The 12,270-nt window shown below is 42.8% G+C and overlaps 1 pseudogene; it reads left to right on the top strand.

Moving 5' to 3' along the window:
• The first annotated feature begins 432 nt into the window (after positions 1–432).
• On the top strand, positions 433–6,166 carry LOC122890872 (annotated as a pseudogene).
• Positions 6,167–12,270: the final 6,104 nt, after the last annotated feature.

Genomic DNA, 12,270 nt, shown 5'->3' on the forward strand with positions numbered 1-12,270 from the left:
CAGGGGATCTTGGAAGGAGGTATGCTTTTGGAGGAGTCAGAAAAGGGTATTTGAGGTTACCTCTGAAGGAAGGATAGAGATGAACAGAAGACATTCTGCTTCCATAACAAAGAAGTGGGTTTGGACGAGACCAACTCCTACATCCATGATGACTCACGCATCAGCAATCCACACTGTAACTAACCTGAGGCTAACGGCTTTGCTTACCTTTCACAATCCCAGCTCCCACATCCGGATGCCAACTGGTAGGACTGCCAATTCATATCTTGTCCAGGTTCAAGGCAAGCTTTACACTCCACCCTTGGGGACTTATTCATTTTTATTCATTTATTCACTTATTCATTTTAAATGCAGGCTGGAACATATCCAGGAGCGCAAAAAAATCCTGATCCAGGAATATGCCAAGAGTCTCCCAAATTCATGGGGATACCCATGCCACCGAATGTGGTGGTGGTGGTGGTGGTGGGGAAAGGGGAGAACGGTAGAGTTTTGTAGTCACTCTCAAAAGTGATGCTTCTCAGCTAAGTTCTGTGGACAGCCTGACTGTAAACACACCAGGGTGCTTCCTGAAGCTGGAGTGTCCTGGTCCTACATGCCACTGAGGTAAAATCTTTGAGCATGGGACCCAGAAATCTTTCCAGACCCATAGCATTCTGAGCCTTTGGGTCCCATGTTTCCCCAGAACTAGTATAAAAAGACTGCTCATTGCCACCATGTGAAACTGCTTATTCATTAGAAAGAAAGACAGACAGACAAACTCATTATATACAAAGTGCTGTAGCTATGGCATGGCCCTTCTCTCAGGGAGCTGTGTCAGGGAACAGATACCACGGCAGAGGCAGGAGTCTAAGCGATCTGTTGGGGGTGATGCCTATGAATGATTAAGGGGAAAGGAGATGGAGTCACCAGGACAGGCCTTTCCACCACAGACCAAGTCTGAGGTCTCCAAGTTTGGAGAGAGTATGTCGTGGCCTCAAACACTGTGCCAAACCCCAAAGGTGCTGCAGCTGGAGGCCATGGCCTGACTGCATCCCTGGTGACAGTTCCATCCTGAAGGGAGTTCTGAGAGGGGCACCTCCACAGCTGCCCCAGAATGTGTTCCCAAAATAGAGATTGAGGGTCCGAGTCTAATCAGTGGAATGCCAGGAAGAAGGGATGTGGCAAAGAGTGCGGACTCAGGCGTGTCTCTGGAGCCAGGCAGGCCTAGACCAGAATCCTGCAGGCTCTTTGACTTAGTGTGTCACCTCAGGTAAGTGACCTAGCTCTCCATAACTGTCTCCTCATGGTCAGAGTGGGCTGGTCTATGGAATAGGGCATTTGGGGATGGCTAATGACAGTCCAGATAACATCTTTCTTATTCCCTAATGATACACACCCACAACACCCACACACTCATACACACACACACACACACACACACACACACCACAATTGGCTTCTTCATTTGGATGCAAGTTTTATTTGCTAACAGGGAAGAGAAAACAGAAAAGGCAAGCCCTGAATACAGGCACAAAGCTTCTTGTTGACCTGGTCCAGACTGGATTTGCATCTCCTGTGATTGGCACGAGGTTAAGAGGTTCACAGGCATGGCAAGATGTGGTATTTACAGAAAATGGTACTACCTGTAGGCCACAGTAGGGTTCATGATGTACGACTGCTCAAAGCTGGATGGCAGTGCTGGGACTCATCACCCCAGCTCCATCAGGGTGTTCCAAGGACTGGGGGACTTGATGTGCTGTGTAACCTGTGTTGAGGGGCACAGCTGGGAAGCTCTACCATTAGTTCTTGAATCTCCTCAGAGATTACAGAGGCTCTGGCCACACGGAGAACTGCTAAATGGCCAAGTTGATACAGAGGGAGAGAAGACTGTCTTTTCATCAAACACAGAGATGTTTGAGCATCCTGAGGACAGAACGTTTGGTAGCAACCGCGGATGGACAGTTGGAAACAGCTGTTGTCATTTCACAGTATGGAGTGACGTCTGTGATGAAGAAAAAGAAGAGAAGAGACTGTGTGGGGACTGGGGCCAAAAGACTGAGTAATGAGGAAAAACGAGGGCAATGTTGTGACTCACAAGAAATACAATAAGGTCATCCGGATGACCAAAGATATATTTCTCATGTGAGAAATATATGTTTGGTCTTTGTCCATGGTTCCTGGCTCACAACAACCAAAATCCTTGGAATTTCCTGAGTGATAAGAGCAGTAGGAGCATCTTTTGTCATAATATTTGGACTTTTGTGCTTAGTTCCTGAAATTGCTTCAGACAGTAAGGTGAAATGGGTCTCTTGTTATCCCTAAGAAGCCCCTTTCCACCACTACTGGGTTTATATTAATAAGGTGACTTTTGAAAAGCATCTGGAGGAGAGGAGAAGGGCTGGAGTTTGAGTTCATCACCAAAGACAAATGATTTAACCAATCCTGCCTGTGTAATGAAGCCTCCACAAAAACCCAAAGGCCAACGCTCAGAGAGCTTCAGGATTGGCGAGCACGAAGAGACCCAAGAAGCGGCACACTTGGAGAGATGATGGAAGCTCTGTGCTCTCTGTGCCCAAACTTTGCCCTGTGCCTTTCTTCCTCTAGCTGTTGATGTGCCTCTTTTAAAATCCTTCGCAATAAATTGGTAATCTAACGAGAAAATGGGTTTCCTGAGTTCTTTGAGCTTCTGTAACATATTAATTAAACCCAAGGAGGGGGCAGTGGGAACCTCTGGTTTCAGTCAGAAGTCAGTCAGTCAGAAGTACAGGTTAACCACCTGGGTGTGCTGCTGGTGTCTGAAGTGGAAGGTGATCCTGCAGGACTGAGCCCTCTCTTTGTGAGATCTGCAGCTCTCTCTGGGGTTGGTAGTGTTAGAATTGAGCCTCATGGTAGATCACCCAGCCTGTGTCCAAGAAGTGCTTGTTGGTGATACAGGGAAACCTCCCCTGTAGGAAGTTGGCGATCAGAAACTCTTTAATGAGGTTCTCCTTGGGGAACACCCAGAAAAAAAACTGAGAGGCACTTAGAGGGAGTTATTGAAAAGAACTTTTAAGACAAGAAAAACCTGGGTCACAAGAAAACAAACTTCTCAGAGTAGTTGTGAACATTAAACGAGCTAAGTTCTATGGAGTCGGGCACACACACCACAACTCTCTAAGTGGTAACTGGGATTATGGGTATTGGGTCTTCTATTAGTTAGGTGTCTTTGGTTGTAAGTAACAGAAAATAACTTGAACATGCTTAACCCAACAAAACTGTGTGCCTGTGCATGCATGCGCGACTGTGTGTATGTGGTAGTTATTGAAGAAAATAGAGGTATCTCGTAGGAACTGAGGACAAGAATCTACTTGGCTCTCAGAAGGAACTGGAACCAAGGACTGAGAAATCATTAAACCACACAACTTCCAGAAGGCAATGTCACCACAGACCAACTGTCTCTGCTTCTCAGTCCACTTCCTGTGCAAAAAACCACAAGTCCTGAGTCCATATGAAGAATTTCTTAAAGCAGACTTCTGTAGGATATCTGGTTGGTCTAATTTGACTCAGGTGTCTAAACATCCTTCCGGTAAACTTTGGCCTAGAGTGTGGGACCCCAGAGTATAAAGAAAGGCCCTTGGTGTCCCTTCCGGGATAGAGGTGAGCAGATGCCCGGTCCATCTCTTGCCCTGGTCTGATGGAGTTCAGGGCAAGGAGAGTACTCTTATTTTTGGAAAACTTGAGGAAAATGCAGTAAAAGGATTCTTTACAAAGACATGGCAGTGTGTAGGGAATAGTGTCAAATAGGGTCAAAGAAGTACCCAAATCAGACTCTTTGCATCCAACCAGAAGAGGAGAAAGAGCTCAGAACCAAAGGCTGGAAGGTGCTGTGAAATTCTTGTGTGGGCTGCAAAAGCCCAGAGGACCCTGGAAGAAGGAAGCCAGGCAAATAAATTCCCTCTTCATGCACTCCTTTCCGTGGATCTTTTACAGAACACCCTACTGGACAAACCAACAGCTAAGAAGATGCTTGACACTAGTCTCTACAGACCTTCCTGCCAGGGAGGAGAGGAGGAGAAGAAAGGTGGAGGGTGTGTCTGCAGGGCAGAGAGATATATCTGGCACTGATACTTTTCACATTATTCAGTGACAGCAAAGAAAAATCGCCCTACCTAATTATTTATTTATTTGACAGACTGAGATCACAAGTAGGCAGAGAGGCAGGGAGAGAGAGAGAGGTGGAAGCAGACTCCCTGCTGAACAGAGAGCCGAATGTGGGGCTTGATCCCAGGACCATGGGATCATGACCTGAGCCGCAGGCAGAGGCTTTAACCCACTAAGCCACCCAGGTGCCCCCGCCCTACCTAATTTTTAATGGCTTTAGAAAGCAAACCAGGGAGCTTATAGCGTGACACTATCATCGAGGCCAGACAGTTGTAATTTCCACTTCCATCAAAATAGGCTATTGCCCATTCTACTTACTCCAAACTCCTACTCCTTGACCCCCTCCCCTGCCTCCTCACCCCACTTTCCCATCCAAGACCAGATCCAAATCCCGCCTACTTTCTAAGGACTTCCATCTAACACTCTCTCCCCTCTCTGATTTTTGTAAACTTTGTATAGCTTGGCCCTGACTCATTCCCTAATTTGTGTTATAATTTTTGTTCAGGTTCATGTTCATTCATTTCTGGATCCAATGGAGAACTTGCACAGACCATTGCCCATAGAAGACGCTCAGGAATGTCAGGTGAGTTGTTGAAGGAGGTATGAAGAGTCTGGCAAATCTCACTTTTCCTAGGGCGGTGTCCCTTCTTTTAAGATTGCTTACTGGAGCCTTTAAGTTTAAAACTTGGAAAATACACAGTTCAACAAGTTAGAACATTTGAGAAAGGGTTTATGTTTACCTCACAGGGCTGGCACAGTTCAGCCATTACCCTTGGGTTACTCTTGAAGAACTATTATTTACATTTTAACTATTACTGAGAAAGGGTGGATATTAAGTAACACAGAAATGAATCACTCTTCTATTTCTTAAAGAGATAAGAGATGGAATTAAAATTATTAAAACCTATGTGAACTACATCTTAAGATGGTATTAACTTAAAAGGCAAATCACACAGGATAAAATTGAAAGTGATATAAAAATAATCTATTTTATATCTTTTAACCTTATTCCAATAATTCATTTGGGGTCTGGAAACTGCCCGATTTTGCAAGTGGGACACTAGAATCAGACAATAGTTCACCCTTTCCAGTCCCATAGTCTCACGATCACCCTTGAGATTTCCATCTTTACACTTAGAGACCCTTCCCTGAATGTGTAGTTACGATTCAAGGCAACACTGTTAATTTGAAGTCCTTTAGCCTTTCTTGTCCAACCTGTCTTCTTTCCATCCTCTTGCTTCTTCTTTGAATTCATTAGTGTTGATTCTCTCTACTCATCTCTGCTCCCACACGCAATCAAACACCACACACATCTCTCCCATCTGCTTACAAGGTATTGAACTGTCTTTAACCCAGATCTCTTTCCCTAAGTTGGGAGTAGTTAATGAGAAACCACAGGAGAGTCAAGTAGGAGTTCAGCGGTGCATGTAATGATACCTGGAAAGTTTTGTGAAAAGGATTAAATAAGATGAGGAGCTCTTCCCCTGCTACCCCCCAGGTAGTGCACCAGGAGAGGTTTGATGTAGTCAAGATTTCGCTGCACCCATAACCTACCACCACAGCCAAGGAAGGCATCGCTGCTGAAGGTGTAATGGACATTAACACTGCTGTCCAAGAGGTAAGGAAGACTGCCCTCATCCATGACCACCTAGCACATGGACATCCCCAGACTGCCAAAGCTTTAGAAGAACGCCAAGCCCGTCTTTGAGTGCTTGCATCCAACTGTGATGAGCCTGTATGTGGCAAGTTGTTGGAGGCCCTTTGTTCTGAACACCAAATCAACCTAGTTAAGGTTGATGACAAGAAACCAGGGGAGGGTATGGGCTATGGTGAGAAAAAAAATTTTTTTAATTAAAAAAGAGAGAGAAAGAGAGAGAGAGAGAAACCAGGGGGATGGGCAGCCCTCTGTAAAACTGACCGAGAGGGAAAACCCACTTGTGTGGTGGTTGAGGATTATGGCAAGGAGTCTCAGGCCAAGGGTGTCATCGAGGAATACTTCAATCCAAGAAATGAAGGAATAAAAAATTGGGTTCTTTTCCCTCAGTAACTAGCTAAATAAAAAAAATAAGATGATGCATGCAAAGCAGCAGCCCCTAGGGATACGTGGTAAATTCAAAATCAATAGTAGCTTTATAGTTCTACAAATAACGAGAAACATGGCCTCCTTCCCCAAGAGCACTCATCAGTGGAGACCAGACATAAAACCGGCATGGCAAGCTGTAAGCACTGGGATCACTTAACACCTCCTCTCTATACTTCTGGGCAGGACTGGCTTGGTTGGTGAATAAGCAAGTTTGGAAAAGAACAACCTTGGACTCCGTGAGCTCATGTTCTTTTGCATCACCAGCGATAGCATCTGAAAAACAACAGTAGTCACCTCCTACATATCCCCACGAAAACACTTAGCTGTTTCTCACTGACAGATTTCATCTCTCTCCCAGGGTTCTAAATTCTTAAACTTTTGGGGTTAAGCTTCTGCTACAGTCCTAAAGTTTGCCTAGGCAGCCCTGCAGAGACGTAAACAGTGCTTGAATAAATCGAGAGACAGGTGAGCGAGGAAACTCTCTTTCTGGCCTTGGGAACCAGTCTTCCTGGAAAAATACCAGACCACTACAGAAAAACTCAATCCTGAATCCCCAGCTTATAAAACATTTTGTTTCTTCTCTTTGAATTCTCCAGTCCCCTTCAAGTATACCACTGACCTTATCTTCCCTCTCCCCAAGCCCTAAAATCCTGTCATGAGTTATAATAATAACAGTATACACCACCGATCACATCATAATAAACTCTTGGTATACACTGTCCCATTTAGTCCTCGTATTAACTCGATGATGTAGGTATGAATATTATTCCTATTTTATGAGTGGGCTACTGAGGTTCAGGGAAGTTAATATTGTTCATCAAATCACTGGCAAATGGTGAAGCCAGAACTTAAACCCATCTCTGAATCCAAAGCTGGTACCTTGAATCTCTGTACCTAACACTTCCTGGTACCTTCCTTCACCCTAACCCTTTATCGTCATGGGGCCAGTTTGGAGGATGTCTTTGGCTATACTCATTTAAGTATATGCTTCTGTCTTTTAGTCTACATTCATATTTAGTTCAGTTTTTTTAAAATTTCTTTTCAGTGAATAGAATTCATTGTTTATGCACCACACCCAGTGCTCCATGCAATACATGCCCTCCATAATACCCACCACCTGGCTCCCCCAACCTCCCACCCCTTGCCCCTTCAAAACCCTCAGATTGTTTTTCAGAGTCCATAGTCTCTCATGGTTCATCTCCCCTTCCAATTTCCCTCAACTCCCTTCTCCTCTCCATCTCCCCATGTCCTCCATGCTATTTGTTATGCTCCACAAATAAGTGAAACCATATGATACTTGACTCTCTATGCTTGACTTATTTCACTCAACATAATCTCTTCCAGTCCTGTCCATGTTGATACAAAAGTTGGGTATTCATCCTTTCTGATGGAGGCATAATACTCCGTAGTGTATATGGACCACATCTTCCTTAACCATTAGTCCATTGAAGGGCATCTTGATTCTTCCCACAGTTTGGCGACTGTGGCCACTGCTGCTATAAACATTGGGGTACAGATGGCCCTTCTTTTCACCACATCTGTATCTTTGGGGAAAATACCCAGTAGTTTAATGCTATGCTGAGCTATGTAATAGACACAAAGAGTTCTGCTCTTAGTTTCATTTAAAACTTAGCTTTCTTTCACCAAGTGAGTTGTAGGTCCATTTGGAGAGTAAATCCTGGCCTTCCTTCCTTCTCCATACAAAATTACTGGACACATTAGTAAAGCACCGGGTATGGGGCATTAATCCTTTGGTTCTTTAGCTACTAACTTCCTGAAAAGCCCACCAAAATAACCTCTTGGTCATGCAGAGCCAAGTTCATGGCTTATTGCAATAAGGGAGAGTCCATCTTGATAAAATTTTAGTGTGTTTCAGAAAGCGGACTTCAGGAATGAATATTTATAGGGTTTAGGCAGTCAGGTTTAAAGTGGGATTTTCGGTATGGGGGCCTGCTTGTGACTGGGTCAAGTTTGTGATATCATAGTTTAAGATTGGTGAACTCAGCAAGGCTTTGGTTTTGAAGGAACTCTTGATAAGTAAACAACACTTTGATAAGCAATCTGGCTTTCACCGTTGGACAGTCTATTCTTCAGATAAATGAATTCTCAAGATGTTCTTGAAACAAATATTTTGCAACTGTATCTCCTTGGGCAAGAACTTCCCATTATAGAAAGTTATGCTAAGGTAGCCTGTCCTATTTCATGTAGTTACATGCGGCTTTTGCTCAGTTCTTTATGTCTCCTCTCTGTAAATAGAGATGATTATAGCACTTACCTCACTGGGTTATTACAAGGTTTAATGAATTAATGGAGGTAAAGGACTTAGAAGGGTGCCTGGCACCCAGAAGGTGCTATGGATATATTTATTATCATCTTTACATCTTCTAGGACATTTTAATTAGCCTTGCTCTTGCCAGGTTGAGGAAGACTTTCAATCTAAATGGATTTTTGAGGATTTTTCTCTAATAAAGTCAGATTTATAGCAATGATAGTGACACAAGAGCTCTGCATTACTTTGATTTTGAAGTCATTCTGAATAAACTAAATTCACAAAATGTACTTATATTGCCATAGCTTTTATCGCCCCTGAATTCCAGATGCATATTTCCTGTTGAAATTTAGTTTTCCTACTCTTCTTTCCCACTCTCACAGGACTGAAGACAAAATACAGCTGACCCTTGAACAGGGCGGGTTTCAACTGCACTGTCTAGTCTTATGCTGATTTTTTAAAAAATGCTATAAAGTACTATAAATGTATTTTTCTCTTCCTAATGAGTCTCTTGTCCCTAGCTTACTTTATTGTAAATATGGTGTGTAATACGTATAATCTACAAAATATGTGTTAATTGAATGTTTGTATTGTTAAGGATTCTGATCAATAGCAGGCTATTAGTAGTCAAATTTGGGGCAGTCAGAAGTTATATGTGGGTTTTCAACTGTGCAGGAATGTCATGCCCCTGACCCCCACATTGTGCAAGAGTCAACTGTAATCTATGATTTCTTCTCTATTTTCTCACCCAGCCTCCTGTCCAAGGTCTCAATCATTCAGCAAATATTTGTTGATGACATTTGCATTCCAGGAGCTGTAACAAGTATAGGGAATAAAATGACAGGCAAAACAGACATGGAAACCTTCCCTCAAAGAGCACAGAGTCTACTGGCAGAGATGGACATTAATCTGATGTAAGTTGTGCTGCCACAAGAGGTACCGGGGAAGGGGTGACATAGCATAGGTATATTGTGAGATCTGCGATTGCTTCTATGCATTCACCTTCAATAGGGACTAAGAACTAAGGCCACCTATGTCAACATGGCTTGATTATTTGTTTCAGGAGTGCCTGTCCAGGGAGCCGAGGCTAGTAAAGACTCTTATTGTTTGCTTTAGGGACTTTCTAAAAACTGATGTATCTGAACTTCAGATGCTTGAACAATTTCTCAGGGCAATAGATCATGTAAATGGCAAACTGCTCATTCATCAAATACCTGTTTACTTATCTTCGAGATTTACTTAGCTTAGAGACCCATTTTACCCTAAATTCACCGATCCTAAATTTTTGTTTCAAGAACTTTGCCTGAGCTCAGTCAGATCCCCTTAAAACAAAGTTGAGTCTGGACCTCAAAACCCTTTAAATATCAGCTCCTGTTTTCTGAGGTATTGCTAAGGTTTACTTGATCAGCAACTTATGTTAGTGGTCTTTTGGAGAGTGTATAGTCAATAACTGAAAGCTGATAGGTGCCGTGGAATGAAAACACAGGAACAAGAGTGGATAACAAGGGGTTTGATTTAGAATGAGTGGGGAAAGAGAACTCAGGGAAGGCTCTGGACGAAATGATACTGGAACTAAGAATTTCATATTGAAGAAGAAGTAACTGGACAAAGAATAGAGGAGGAAGAGTATTCCAGGCAAAGGCCTTTAGTTGGGAGACAACTGTATTTTTCTAAGATGAAACGAAGGCTATTATGGCTAGAATGGAGAATAGGAGGAAATGAACCCCTGGGTTGGGGGTGAAGTCAGACCGTAAGGACGTGGCATGTTATGTTGAGGATTTGGACTAGAATCCCTGAAGGTAAAGAGAAACCATTGGAAGGCTTAAGGCAGAAAAATATTAAGTTCTGATTTGAGACCTTAACAAGATCATTCCGGCTGTTGATTGGATAGTGGATTATAGAGGAGCAAGCATTGATGGGAGAGATGGTTAAGAGGTGCTGTGGATGCCTAAAGTGGATGTAACACTGGTATTGTAATCCAAATTCATCCTATTTACACTGCCCAATGTAATATAATTTAGGCTTTTTTCTTTTCCTTTCTCGTTTATTTAGGCTTCCTTTAGGTTTCCACCATAGCTTCTTAACTTAGTCCACACCAACCCAGATCTACAACCCATCCAGCTCTCTGCTCACAGTCTCCTGTTTTATAAAATGGGGTAAGTGATAACACGTATGTTGCTCACTTCATTCAATAAATAGTTTTGAATACCTGTTATATGCCCAGCATGTGCTAAGTCCCAGGAATTTACTCATGAGCAAGACAAACATATACTTTGCCCCCCATACCCATAGGATCAAATAAAATAATGCATATCAAAGTTCTTAGAAAACTGTAAAGCTTTAGGGATTATATAGATTTTCAAATTTTCTGTTTATTATGATGTTTTGACATTTTAAAACAAAACCAAAAAACACCTTTCTGGCTGGGGAAAGCTTGTCCCTTCTGAGGCCAGCCAATTCTTAGAGCTAGCAAAGGACTCAGCTGGGAGCATGCCTTTGGTATACAAGCTAACCAATCCAGACCCATACCTCCTCTATCTGGTCCTAGACCCCAGGAGACAATATGCTTTTGCCTTAATCATCCTGGGGCCAGATGTTGGGCAACTTGAGATCATCCAAATAGTTTAGAGCCTGCTGAAGTTATTCAAACATTGTAGCCAATCCTAGACTGTTTATATACTTTGCCTAGCCCTTCCTTTTTCATGGAAAGCCCAAAAAGTCTCTAGCCTCAGCTTTCCCTTTGCTCTGGTCTTCCACCACCTGACCAAAACCTGGCACTTCCTCTGTGACCCTATGTGGCAAGAGGTGACCTTGCTATATGATACATATTATACATATAATATATATTATACATATCATATATATATGGCAAATTTTGTTTTCTGTATATATGTCCCATATATATATATATGTGTGTGTGTGTGTGTGTGTGTGTGTGTTATATATGATAAATTTTGTTTTCTTGTACCTTTTCTGTGTTTCCTTTTGTGGCTATACTTGACTGACCATTGCATAAAAGAACACAGACCACCACACTGGCACTCTTGATTTCAAGTGACAGAAGCACAAATCAAATGACACAAACAAAAGGGTTATTAGCTTATGTACCTGAAAAGTCTAAGAATAGCCTGATCTTAGGGATCTTTAGATCCAGGAGATCAAGCAATGACATCAGGGACCCGTATCTTTCTCCATCTCTTATATAGATATTTCCATATGGCAAACGAAATGGCCTCTTGCAGTGCAAGAATGATCTTTCAGAAAGGGTCCATCTTTCATAGAACTCTAAGAGGAAAGTTCAGGGTAGAGTTCAGATTGGCCTAGCTTCAGTGATGTGCTTATTCTGGCAACCTGAGGCCAATGCCAACCTTGATGTAATATTCTGGCCAGGCCTGGATCATGTGCCAACTCCTGGAGGAAGGAATTGGGGCAGGGGGAGTCAGTGCCCCTGAAACATACATTCTCAACATTGTTTCTACTGGTTGATGTGCGAGAACTTTGGATCCCCAGTGGAATGTTTGCTGCGCAGAGAACCACAACAACATGTGCCCAGAGCGAAGATGTTCCAAACAAATAGTAGGCTCTATAATTAAGACCCAAATATCTGACGTCTCTCTCTTGATAGCTTTTATAGCTCTCAACTCTAAATACAAGACAGGAAGGAAAAAGAAACATGAAGACAATAAGAAAAGTGGAATAAATTCTAGAGGATGACACAACATGGGTGAAGCAGATGATTTCAGGATGAGAGACCTGAGATGTTTTTAGTCTGGGGGAGGTAGAGTTAAAAACACCAGAG

Source organism: Neovison vison, chromosome 12 (assembly GCF_020171115.1).
Source record: "Neovison vison isolate M4711 chromosome 12, ASM_NN_V1, whole genome shotgun sequence".
NCBI lineage: Eukaryota > Metazoa > Chordata > Mammalia > Carnivora > Mustelidae > Neogale > Neogale vison.